Raw genomic sequence first — 14,444 nt, 5'->3', positions numbered from 1 at the left:
CCTGCAGAATAACCACCAGTGTCTCAGAGGTTGACAGCGTCTTCCTGGGTCTGGTTGGTGGGGACTTCTTAATAGACATGTCAGCATGATTAATGAACTTCTCATTATTTTAGCAGATATCAGGATTTGGGTCAATATAACTGTCAGATGATCAGAGTGGTGCTTCTAAGGTTCATTTATATGACTGAATAATATCTATAAATTATCCATGATATCTGGAATTTTAATATTATCACAAACTTTTAAAAACAGTTAATACGTTTTTAAGCATCAAAAGATTGATAGACCCTTTATGCATTTAAAAAAATACTTCTTTAAAATTTGTGAAAGCAATGGAACAATGCTGTGATCCAATTTCCATGTGAGATGATTTAGAAGCAAAGTAGACACAAAAGGTGAGAATACTTACAAAACTAATTCAGACAGAGCTCTTAGTTCTCCTTAGAACTGTGATCTATTGGCTTGAGACGTTTACTGTGTTTTGTCTGTTGGCAGGATCCTGGTTACTCCTCCCCTCTTCCCAAACCTGGGGAGGAATCTCCCAGATGATGGCTGCCTGCTGGCGGCTGCTGAAGAGTACCCGCCAACGGGCAGCAAGAGCAGAAGAAGGGCCCAGAGTGCAGGGGGCAATCTCATCCGGCTTCTGACTGTCTTCAGCATTGTGGTGAGCAGTGACTCCACTCTGCACCTGCAGTGCCACCAACAGTGTCTCTAAGTAGCAAAAGTGGCTTAGCTTATGTTAAAAAGCATTGCATTCAAACACGTTTTTTAAAGCGGTCGTGGGCATCACTCCCTCTAGGAATTAAAATTTGTCTCTGACAAAAGTCATTTTTTAAAAAAAGGCATTCCTTAAAAATAACAAACATCGAAACCAACAAGAAGATCCATTCATTTGGAGTTTATGTATTTCTTATACAGGTGGGGAAAGTGGTTTAAAATAAAGAATGGTTGTCTGTGGAATTTTTTTCAGTATATGAAATTATCTTTATCCTCCTTTTAAAGTGTAGCCAGCTTTTCTTCACTTACCCTTTTCTTCCTGCTTTGAAAAGGAAAATCATAGGACCTCAGTGCATGTGGGATGGGGTGGCAAAGCATTTCCTGAGATTAGCAGAGATCCAGTTCTTAATATCATTGCCTAAGTGGAATTCAGACCATCCTAGAACTAACGTTTCCCTAGTACCTTATAGGTTGTCCATTGAGGGCTTTTAAAGCAAGAGTTACAAACATATTTTAAACACACAGAACAAGGCAAAATGCCAAACTGCTGAGGAGGTGAAGGTAGGCAGCCTTTTAAAATGCCTTAAGACTAAAAAGAAAGTAAATAAAAAATAAATAAAAGCTATATTAGTTTCCTATTGCTGCTCTGTCAAATTACCACACACTTAGAGGTTTAAAATGATACAAACTTATTATCTTACTGTTCTGGAGGTCAGACACCCACAAGCCATGTCACTGGGCTAAAATCAAGGTATTGGCAGGCCTGTAGTCCCTTTAGTGTTTTCGATTTTTTTCCTACATCAATTGGTGGTCACTTCATTTATAGAATCTTTAAAACAAGTACATTTTTAATGAACTAAGGTGACTAAAGACACAGCTAAAAACTTGACAAAACAGAAAAAGAAAGCCCGGTTCAGGGCAATAGTGAAACTCAGAAGCCCCTTCTGCTTGAAAACTTCCCCTTTCCTGGGTCAAGCCTTGTTCAGGGTGAGAAATGTGCAGGCGGGAAGATAATTAGTTTTAGGTTATTTTTTTAGTATTTGTCCTACCTTCTCCCCACCATTTGGATACTGTTTTGGACCCCTCCATGGATAGAACACCAGGAGATCGGCAATCAGAGGGAAGGCACAGAAATTTAACTCAAAGGGTGCAACTCTAACCATTATCTGGACCCCGGGGGCCCCAGTTTGCATGCCTGTGGGTTCTCTGGAGATCCCTTGTCACTGACAAGCCTCTCACCTGACCAGGCAGGAGGCCGTTTGGGGAGCGGGCCCTGCCTGGCTGCAGTGGCGGCGGCGGCAGCAGCAGCAGCAGCAGCAGCAGCAGCAGCAGCAGCAGGAGAGATGGTCCCCTAGGAGTGGCCTGTGCTTTCTGTTTGGCACAGAATGACTCTGTGCACTGGAGCCCACAGAGAAGCAGCTGGACTGGGTCATTCTGAGAGGAACCCCTATCCAAATAGGCAACCTAGTGGAAGGCTGGGGGCTGGGAAGTTAGTCTATCAATTGAATGAGGCTGTCTCTGGGGACCTGAATCTAAGGGGGAACTCAGAAGCAGACACTTGAAAAAGATACCACTTATCTCCAAAAATTGTCAGGTGAGCAACCTGTATTCCATGCAGGTCCTCTAAGGAGGAAAGGGACTTTATTGCCTTTTCCAGCTTCTAGAGGCCACCTGCAGTCCTTGGCTTGGAGCCCCTTCCTCCGTCCTCAAAGCCAGCAGGACAGCAGCTTCTAGACTCTAACAATTCTCTTATCTTAATTGTTATTCAGATGTCTACATTCCTATTTATAAGAAGATGCAATTAATACTAAGAAGTATATGCAAATCACGAACTGTATAATAACTTCTGAGAGCCTGCAGAATATTTTAGCCAGTTCTGGTGCCTTCAATTTATTGCAGCCACCCTGAAGTTCCCTCAGGGACAGCGAAGACTTTGTCATGGGTTTTCCCAGCTGTGTAGGAGAGTAGAAAACAATGTGCCTGACTTGTATCCCCTCACCCTTGTGACTCTGCTGTTACCTGACTTCCAGCCCACGGTTCTTTTCATCTCAAGATTTTATGTGGTTGTAAAAGAACCCTTTGGTTTGCATGTGGCAGGCTGGATGTGCCATAGTTACAGGTCTCAAGCAATGATTAATAGGAAATGACATACAACTCACCTTCCCTCTCCCCTCCAGAGGGAATAGCTCTGGCCTCCAAAGTTTCTCTAGTTAAACTAAACTCCAGGAACCCACAGCAGGAACCCACAGCAGGAGCTGGCTTTAGAATATACCTTACCAGTTTGCTCTTTTTCTACACTTATCTTGAGTTTTGATCCCTACACTGGTGATGATGGTGGTGATGATGATGATGATGATTTTATCTTCCAAATAACTAACATGTGCTTAAAGCCGTGTCTCAGGACTGCTTCTGGGTGAATCCAGAGCCATGACTAGGGCACTGCATCTTCTCTGCCTGGGAGGCCCATTTTGCCTGGAATTTTAAATTGTGGGATTGGTGGATGACTCACTTGGAGGTGCTGGGATACTACTTAAATTAAATACAGACTTTTCTTCCTGGGTTTACACGTTGATCTAAAAGTCAAATCCTTTTTGAGTTTTAGAGTTGGAAGGTGATATAGACATTCTATTTCTGTATGCATATTCCTTTATTTTATGCATTAGAAAGTAATGCTTCCTGGAAGCACTAGGAAAACCAAGGGTAGGAAGTAGTTAACAAACCAAGATTAGCTTAAAACATATATAAATTGGTGTATAAAGCTAGCATCTAATAGGTGGTATTCATATAGCTTTCTCCTCATTTTTTCCAATACCTTCAAGGTGATCCTGTGTCTGTGTATGTTTATGCATAAGTCCCCATTATTTCAAGAACTCACAGGTCAAAGACTTCAAAATGTCTACCAATATATTCCCTGGATGATCTACCAATATATTCCCTGCATGATCATGTGTAATAACTGCACTTTCCAGCTCATCGGACACCCAGCTTTACCACATTCATGGCCAATCCAGCCATCTGACCCAGCCCACCTCCTCTCATGCTTCCTGCTACTCTTTTTTCCCCACATCCATCTAATATCTGTCTCCGTGGCCACTGCCCACCTCCTGATAGGTCTTCTTTATTCCTCTCTTACCCCTTCAATTTGTTCTGCACATAACAGCTGGAAAGACATTTTAAGAGGTCAAATGCATGATATTTAATTGCTTAATACCCTTCACTGGTTGTCCACCATGCTCTGCATAAAACATCAGAAATTTTAGCACAGGGATCAAGAGAAGTTTTAGTCTCATTTTTTTCTTTGAAATAGGTAATATAAAGTATGTGTAATGGATTAAATGATTTCAAAGAAAGGAATAAGTAAACAGATGAGAAGAGCTAATTGCAAGAGAGAGGTCCTTGAGAAAGCTGGACAAAAGAAAATACGGAGAATACCAGTGGATAAAGCCAAGGGAAGGGGTGGGCTTTAACAGGAGTGGAGGTAGAGAGTGTAGACAGAGATATTTGGGTAAAAGCCATATGATGGTAAGTCCTGGAAGATGACATTTTTGCTCACCTTCAACATTTTGTACTTGCAGTTACAAATGTCTGAGGTCTACTCTTCCTTCACCCAGAAAATTTCAACTCATTATTTTCTGGATTCTGGGTCCAATGTACTTTCCCTGACAACATTTTCTGACCTTCAAAATACTTGTGCCCTCATCCCCGTGTGCACCATGGCGTGTGCTTGTGTGATTGGTGGTATGACACTGACTTCCCTGTCATTCCCAGTGTGAGCTCTCTATCCTATTTGTGAAGGCCATGCCCTTCTCACCACTGTATTACTCTGTGCGACATACGGTAGATACAAGTAAGTGTGGTTATTGATTGAATTAATATACCAGGAAATAAAAGAAATGTTTGTTTTTGCCAGTAAGAAGGGTGGTAAGGTGTTTTTCTTTACATGATAAAGATTGGCAATACATGGTAGAATAGAGGAGAAGGTACACACATAAAAGTAGAGCAATACAAAATTTTCTGATGTAACTTGCTTTCCACCGTGGCTTCCAGGTCTATTGCTGATACTCTGCCTCAGTTCCAAGAAAATCCCATTAGAAGACATTTTGACTGTAGTGAAATGGCTCTTAGGAGGTGGGGGCAGGTCCTCTTTATATTACACAGTTTAAAGCTTCATTATGAAAAGTAAATTGTCCTCAGGAAATGCAGCTGAGCTAGTTCAGCTGTCCTAACATGGTCTTTTGATCTCAGCCTCTGTGCAATTGCTTGGAATGTTTGGTTTTTAATTACCAGGAAGAGAAACGTGTATTAGACGTCGATGAGACTTGCCAAGAATGGCTGTAGACGGCAGAAACCCAGATGTCTCCCAAGTGATCAATGCGAAGCTGCTGGACTCATTTTTTTTTATTTTAAGTGTAGTAATGCCTGCAGTTCTGTGATTTCATGTCTGATTCTTCTTCCTTGACAGAATCTCCACCTATAGCTCCCTTCAGAGCTCCCAAGCCAGTAAATGTGTGGGGATTGCTTTGTGGTTTGCTTAGAAATGGCAGGAATTAGGAAAGCAATTCAAACTCTCTGTCTGGATCCTTTTCCTTCTGTGCTCAGCTGCCCCGATGTGCACAGCGGTGCGACATGATTGTGCAGCTCAGGGAACTATGTCATGCTCCTGTAGTCTTCAAGTGTGTCATGTCTCTTACCGGGATCTCACACAACTTTCACATTTTACTCCATACATTGAGTTGTCACTTACTACCCTTTATATACCAAAGTGGCTGCAGGTCTACTTATGAAACTAAAAGTCCTGAAAATGTGAACACAACCAAATGTTTTACCATGCAAACAAGAGAAGGAAATAACCTTTCAGGTCAGTCTCTGTATTCCCTTGTCAAATTACAATGCAGTCCCCAGCAAAATGATGCAATAGATGTGACATAGTTTCTTACATAACGAATTCAAACTTCTCAAATATTAGAAATACAAAGCACTCTGACAGATGGAGACCATTTTACACATAGTAGCTTATAATGCATATTATGCAAAAATAAAGAAGGCAAAGCAGAAAAATAAAAATGTGAGTTTGATGGAATTTTAATAAAACATCTATGGTATGTCTTTAATTTTTTTAACTTCATTTCTTAACTTTTTTTCCTCAGGGCAATGAATTTTCTTAGCCTTTCTTCACTTAACTCTGTTTCTCTTCCTAACATATATTTAGACTGAGCTAGTGACAGAATTCTCTGTAGCTTAGTTCTTTGAAAAAGAATTCTGACAGCCCCACAAAAGGGCACCTGAGTGATTTTCCCTCAGGATATCTCACCGTAAAGTCTATGGATCTGTCTGCTCGCCTCTTTGTTTATTTCTGTTTCCTTCTTGTTAGAAAGCATAATAATCATTAATGATAGTTATAACAGAAATAAAAGATTCATGATATCATGAGGTAGAAGTTTTATGTAGAGCAAAATGAGCAGTATGGATTAAGTTAATTCACATGTGTGTGAAAAACTAAGATGTGGAGTGAGACAGGGAAGATTTTATGAGCAAGAGCATCAGATACAGATAATATACACCACTTTTGGGTACTTTAAATAACAATAACACTTTTGACTCAATTATCTAAACATTTTATTGGAAAGTATTATACTTTGGGACTCACATGATTTGAGTAATCAACATGGTTTTCTGTTTCCTCAAACTAGCATAGACTTGGTCTTGGAACAGCAATATAGCCTGTAGAAAGCTTTTTAAAAATATTATTTATTATGTATTGCTCTGGCTGAGGGTGACATTGGTGGTCAAAGGGGCAAATTCTGAGTGAAGTTAGAATGGAGAGGAAAAAATTAAGATACTAACTATAGTTCCCCGAATCTCTAGTTCTGATAGATGTGAGGTATTTGGTCTACTGCAAAAGTTCCAGGACAAATTTTTATTTATGCTTTGATTATTTCAGAGCATTTACATTGTGCTTACTTAAAATAACTTTAGGTAAAATGTATTCAGGAAGATTTGCAGGACCCAAGACTAGAAGCCTCTCATGATCACAAAAAGGATTAGTTTAACAAGTGTATTTATACCTAAATAAAGACTTCATAATTTAAAGTAGAATGTAGACACATTTATTTTTATTTAGTGAAGGAGAATTGAGACATGGTTTAGAAATGTGTTGAGCAATAACTGGAATTTTACTTTTATTTTATTTTATAGAGTCTTCATTTGAAATTTTAAAAATTACAAAAGCAAAAATAAGTTTTCTTGTTTCTCCTTCCCCTATCTTTTCAAATTTATTTATGGCATGTGAAAATATATATTTAATACTATTTCTATAAATGAATTATATAGTCCATATTGCTTCCCATTGCACACACCAAACACATACTTAATAGTGTATATTAATTTGTTTGGGGAACAATAGAAAGCTCTTATAAACACATTGATTTTCTGCTATAAAAAGAATAAATTACCACTCATTCAATAGACTACCAATTTTGCCCTTTTCTTCCTCCCTACTTTAAAAGCATTATTTCAGATTATTCCCAAGGTTAACTTTAAGACATACATTTATAAAGTTTTACGAATTATTGTGTGTAACAAATATCTACTATCCACTAATTAAAACAGATGATATTAAAGGATGCAGTTCATTTCATTTATCTTTTTTCTACACCTCTGCTTTATTGAATTATTGTAAAAGTTATATAGCATTCTGATCCATAAGATAAATAGTTTCCTTTGTCTTTTGACTATTAGGTAAATTAAAAAATTGAAAACTTTTTTAAAAGTCACTTATAACAGGAAGGTAGGTACTTAGCTAAGCTGTCTCAGTACACTATCTCAGTCTTCAGAAAAGTGTTTGTCAAATATCCAACAACTTGAATACAAGTTAAGTGCTTGTGGGCGTCTCAGAATTAGCAAGTATAAACTCAACTCCTGATTCCTGTTTTGATAGTTTATTGCCTTGTAGTGAACTGCTCCAAAGCTTAGTGCTATAAAACAGCCATTTTATTTCAGTCAGGATCATGTGGATGAAGAATTTGGGAAGGGATGGAGTAGATGGCTCATTTGTGATTCACATGATACAGCTTTGGTGCCTGCAGCTGAAGAATGCACTCATCTCTGCTCTGCATGTCTGACACCATTGTTCTCTGTTGCTCTCTCTCTTCATTTTCACGACCTGTTATCCTTCATCCTTCATGGTCTGTCCACGTGGCTTGGGAGTCCTCACAGCAGGGTGGATTAGTCATACTTCTTGCAGAGTGCTTCAGCTTTCAAGTGTGAGGGTTCCAAGAAACAAAGTAAAAGTTGTCATAAGAGATTGCCCTTGAGGTGTGGTCCCAGAAACTATGACACCATCACCTGTACCGTATGCTATGAGTTCAGTCACAGAGCCAACGAAGGTCAAAGTGAAGGCCACAGACCCACCTCTCAATCGCATATGTTCCAAGAAATATTTGGCCACCTCTAATTTGCTGCAATTTTTCCTCCTACCAATCTCCTTCCAGACTTCCTGCCACACAAAATCATTCCTCCAGTCACCTTGGTCAAAAACATTGGAAGCAACCTTCACCACTCTTACTGCCCATCTCAGAGAAACAAGCCAGCTATACCTTTAAAATGTATTCATCATGTATCTTCTAGTTACCACCTGACCACGACTACTGTGGTATAATATGTCAGTATCTGTGTCCTTGACAATTAAAAAAGTCTCATATTTCCTAACTGTGGCTCTTGGTGTTGGTGTGTAAGGAAAGGGTAACCAGCAGAGACACTGCCGATCATTGTGTGCCACCCTGGGAGGCAGATTTGGAGTAGAAATGTTACAGAAAATGCTAAAGGGAACTATATGAGAAGAAGAAGATCAAAACAATGAACATTAAAATGGTGGTAAATTCACAACTATCAATAATTGAATTCAAATAACACAGTAAGCAAACAAGCAGAACAGGAAGAGAATCACAGATAAAGAGATCATTTGGAGGGTTATCAGTTGGGAGGGGGAAGGGGAAAATGGGGGGAAAGGTGCAGAGATTAAGAAGTACAAATTGGTAGGTACAAGACAGATGGATGTTAAGAACAGTACAGGAAATGGAGAAGCCAAAGAACTTATAGGCATGACCCATGGACATGAACTAAGCGGGGCATTACTGGAGGGAGTGGGGGTACAAGGTGGAGGGGAGCAAAGGGGAAAAAGGAGAAAACTGTAATAGCATAATCAATAAAATATATATTTTTAAAGAGAACAGGAACTTAGCCTATTTATTAAATTTTATAAATTTATAATAGCAATTAATAGATGAACATTGCTAAAAATTATGAAGTGTTCACCTGTGTTTGAATATTCTTTCACTTTTTGTTTTTATATCTTATTCCTAAAGTGAATCATTTAAACTTAAAAATTGTGTTTTCAATTCAATTTTTCTGAACAGCTCCATATCACTAAACAATGTGTTTATCCAACAATTTATGAACTAATATTTGGGGGTAGTATTCATGCTACATAATTTCATTGTATAGTCTCTTATTTGAAAAATCAAAAGCATTATATTTTTATTTACATAACTTTTATTTGTATAATATAGCTGTGAAAATGGATGCCTATAATTTTCTTTTCATTATGCTTCAAACTTGTTAAATATATGTATAAGAAATTATTACACATGATATATAAACTATACACTCTATCCTTTGCCTTCATATTTTAATGTGCATTCTTTTATATATGCATGATAGATTAATTATAAAAAGAAAGAAAGTACATATTTTTCAGTTTTTATAAATATTGCATTGTTTTGGTTCTGTTCTTTTTTCTTAGAAAAGCTATAGTTCTCTGAATATAAAATTGACTTTCTGCATAGGCACAGATTCTGCATATCCTTCTGGGGCACATTCTTATCTAGTGTGGGTTGTAATAAGGATAATTAAAACATCACTAATTTTGTCTGGTTATTGGAGATGCAATAAAGAGGAAGATATAACTTGATCCAGGTGATTTAAATAGAGAGACATGCTGTTGGTGTATCAAGATTGGTATGGGTGTTACTCTGTTTACAGAATAATTACCATTTAGTAATTATTGTTTTTCTCAAATAATATTGCTTTATACATACAGATTGAGTGATGGTCATAATAAAATTGTTTTTTAAATTATTCCTAAGTTAGGAAAACTCCCAGGTGACTCCGTCAAAGTTTTGAGTACTTTATCAAACACCTTCTGCAGGTGTGAAATGTTTTATGTATCGAGCACATCCTTAACTATCCTGCACATTGGTAATTACTACCATAAACATATATAATAGACAGGTAGAAAAAATCTATAAATCTTCTTACATATTTATCTTATTTTGTTACATAACATTTTGTGAAACCAAACAACAAAAAAGCTTTCATTGAAACATGCAATGTTGACTCGAAGTTGTCGAGACAGCTCAGTAGCGTCGTGTCATGGTGTGACAGGACAGTGCCAACTTTCATTTTTGCAGAGATTGAATCTGTAGAGGAGGAGTGACACATCTGGTGCATGACAAATGTTAATCTTCTGGTCCTGCTCTTCTGGTAATCTTCTGGTCCTCCCACATTTATTAATATTTGACTACATCTCATCAATTGTTGGCCCACGTGGGGGTTAGTTTCTGCCATTATCTGATCACCCCTTTCTGTACAGTTCTGACTAAATTCGGGTTTTGCCCTCGTGTTCAGTGGCCTGATTCCTCTCCCCACGTCTTCACGTAATGTTGATTGCTCTCTCCAAGGTCTCCAGCAAGCTTTTCCCACAGCTTATCCCATCATCCAACATGCACTGTGTGAGGCCTTATGGAAAGAATCACACAAATACATGCACACCCCCTCATTTTTTTAAATGTGTATAGTGTTTCATTTTTTCATTACTAAGTAAAATATTGGTATTGATATTAAGTGCAATGGTTGGCTTTTACCTATGACTTCCACTAATTTTATGTGTGACTTAAGCTGAGTTGCTCCACCTAAATTTCACTTTCTTCAACTGTGAAATAAAGTTATAATATTTACACTTGTCTCATGGTGAAGATTGATAACCATATGTAACATGGTCAAGTGTTTGTTACTCGTGATTTTTCTTCTTCTACTTATTACTATAGCTTTTATGAAAACCCTGGGATAATATATTATCTGGGTCTAGATACAGCAATTCTTAACCATGGTCTATGGCCTGACAAGGGGGTATGATAGAGGTTAGAATATTTAGAATCTGGTATGGAAAAATAGTCTCGTATTTACACTAATCTGGAAGGTAATTTCCTAACAGGAAATGCAGCATCTTTTTCTATTAGAATATAAGCAAAAACTCTTAATAGTACTGACCATTACCTGTGGTATTGGTATCCACAGGAATCCTGGATAGTTTTCTACACATTACACCCGTTATAGATACTTTAAAATTTCATTTATGCTCATAACTATTATCAGATTGGAGTTACTTCATGTGATCTCAGTTTTGTAGTTTCCGACAGGCTAAGTTTTGCAACACCATACCTAAAGGTCATTTAGCCACCAAATGATGTGACATATTCTCCCAATGGAGTTTAATTCAGAATATTGCAGAATTCTGATGTTCTTTGACAGTAGTCAGTCCTTATTTTATTAAACAAACCATAGAAACTTTAATTACATGTTCAACAATTAAATTTTTGGAATGTGTATTTTCAAGCTGTATAACTTTCAAACAAAATGTTGAAAATTTTGACTGTTCAATGTAATATGCATATTGCTTTCTCAAAATCCACTCCAGAGCCCAGGCCAGGTGGCTCAGTAGGTTGGAGCATTGCCCTTCTACAACAAAATGCTGCTGGTTTAATCCCATGTCAATTAATATGCCTATGTTTTGGGTTCCATCCCCAGTTGCGCACAAGGGAGGCAACTGATGTTTCTCTTCTCTCTCTCTCTTTCTCTCTCTCTCTCTCTCTCTCTCTATCTCTATCTCTATCTCCCTCTCTCCAAAGTCAGCAAACGTCCTTGAGTGAGCATTACATGAAACAAAATCCACTTCATAATGTAATGTTCTTATTTAGGAAAAACAACTGTAACTTTCACATTGAACTCTCTTCAACAAGATAAAGTTTAACCCTGCTTTGCCTGTTTTCATTGTACTTCTTGTTATCTAATGTGTCACTAGAGGAGAGAATGCCGTTCCTATGTAATATGTGTGCATTTTTAAATGCTTGATGACATTTCTTTAATTTTCTCTGTGACCTTTGTATTTTATTATAATTAATTGAAAGTAGTATTCTGAAAATGGGATATATAGGCTTCACCAGATCTTACAAGAATTTTAGAGTCCTTGATACAGAGAATTAGATTTACTTAAAATGTAAAGATTAGCATAACCTCATCTGCTTTGGGCTTAATAATGTCATCTTTTTTCTTCTTTTTTTCTTTTGGTTTTTAAAAGACAAATACAGATTCAGACTTCAACAGTTTTTTCTTTGTTATTTATCTTATATCATTTAGCCTAGGAAGCAGATATTTTTGAATGTAGAAATAATTTGCTGTAGGTAGTGTATTTTCTTTTTTATACTAAATGTTTTATTTATTGAGGGATTTATTTATTTATTTATTTATAATCCTTGCCTAAGGATATGTTCATTGATTTTAGAGAGAAAGGAAGGAAGAGTGAGTGAGAGAGAGAAACATTGACTGGTTGCCTCCCATACGCACCCTGACGGGGGGATCAAACTGAACCTGGGTATGTGCCCTGGGAATCAAACCTGTAACCTTTTGGTGTACAGGATGATGCTGATCAACAAACTAAACAACCAGGCCACGGAGATGCAGTGCTGTTTTCTAATACTAGCGTTTAAGTATCTTTTCAATATTTTTTTCCCTTCCACTGTCATATACCTCCTAACTCATGCTGACCAACATTTTTATGAAGAACCTCCCTGTCAGTACTACCCAGTTGGCAAGACCTTGATTTCTATAATGAGACTCATTTTTTCTCCTTCTGAAATTTTTCCTTTTTTATTTATTTAGAATGTTTATATATTTATTATAATTATTCACTAGAATTATGGAACTGTTTCAAGTGTAAAGTAACTATTGCTTTGCCATTAGTGGAATTTTTTGAGATATCACCCATTCTTTTACTAAAGTTGTTTGAAGATTAATTATTCATTACATATTTTCTGAATACCCACAGGCATTCCTGGTGACAAGTCTTGCCAAGCAATATAGACAGTTAAGACAATCTCTACTTTCAAAAAGTTTTCACCTTTATGGGGTGTAATTACATGTGATGTATTATCTAACCATGAAAATTAACAATATTAAAAGCTATGGGAAAGGAACACCAGGTGTAAAAGGGTAGGTAAACATTTAAATCTGTCTAGTCTCACTAATTTCTTTAGAGGACATGTCTAATTAGACAAATTAGAGCCTGGTATTCAGTAAATATGTATATAAAACATATGAAAGTTCCTGCATGAAAAATAAAGGAGTGAGGTGCAAAGACGTTATTCATATCAGAATATAAACTGATAAATGAACAATGCTAGAAAGGGTATCATTTTACAACTACTGTGATAACTGGTCCTGGCAAAAATCATTAATGGATGTTAAAAATTATTGGAGAAAAATTTTAGAAATAAGGTAATCATGTCGTGTAAGTGTATCACCTATCTATTCATACACAAATGGTGAAAGGTAGCTTTATACGATAAAACAGTAACAGTGAAGTTCAAAATGAAACTAGTCTACCATTTATTTGGAATCACTTAATGTTATAAAGATATCTTTTATCCTTAATGAATATATAAATATAATGAATTTACAACCAAATTTCCAGGATAATAATTTTTTAAATAAAATAGTCATATATTTCTAAGATATATATTGCCTTTCTTTTAACCAATGTAAAAGAAAGGTCTTCAATTGTTTTTCAATTCACTATTGGGAATACATTTTTTGACATTTAACTGTTACCCAGTTAAAGAAGTCCCTTGTTTGCTGAAATATTTTAAAATCATAAATTGACATTTATGCTCTAATATGTATTTTCCTGTGTCTATTGAGAAAATTATGTGATTTTCTTCTATAATCTATTATTATAATAAAATACATTTTACACTTGTTTTTCAAACTATTCTTGCATAAATGGTATATACTCTAATAATTAAATATAAAATTTTAAATATATTGCTGCATTTTCTTAGCTAATACTTAATTCACATACTTGCATCTATGTTTATATGTGATATTTTGTATTGCCTTTAGTTTTCAAGTTAATGTCATATTAGCCTATAAAAAGGGCTGAGTAGCAAGTTTTATGAGAAAATTTGTACAAGATTGGCTTTTTCTTTAAAATTTGGTGAAACATCTGTAAAACTGTGGGAGTTCAGTATTTTTCTTTATTTTATTTTATTTTATTTTATTTTATTTTATTTTATTTTATTTTATTTTATTTTAATTGTTGTTCAAGTACAGTTTTCTGCCTTTTATCCCTATCCTAGCCCACCCCTAGCCCTCCTCCCACCCCTGTTTTTGTCCATGTGTCCTTTATACTTGTTCCTGCAAACCCTTCCCCTTTTCCCCTGAAATTCTCTCCCCTCTCCCCTGTGGTCACTGTCAGCCTGTTCTCTATTTCAGTGTCTTTGGTTATATTTTGCTTGTTTGTTTTTTTTGTTGATTAGGTTCCTGTTAAAGGTGAGATCATATGGTGTTTGTCTTGGAGTTCAGTAGTTTTCAATTCTCTCACACTCAAAAACCAT

The sequence above is a fragment of the Phyllostomus hastatus genome, unplaced genomic scaffold (genome assembly GCF_019186645.2).
Source record: "Phyllostomus hastatus isolate PE091 unplaced genomic scaffold, TTU_PhHast_1.1 phas_contig_58, whole genome shotgun sequence".
Taxonomy (NCBI): Eukaryota; Metazoa; Chordata; class Mammalia; order Chiroptera; family Phyllostomidae; genus Phyllostomus; species Phyllostomus hastatus.
This window is presented reverse-complemented; position numbering follows the sequence as displayed.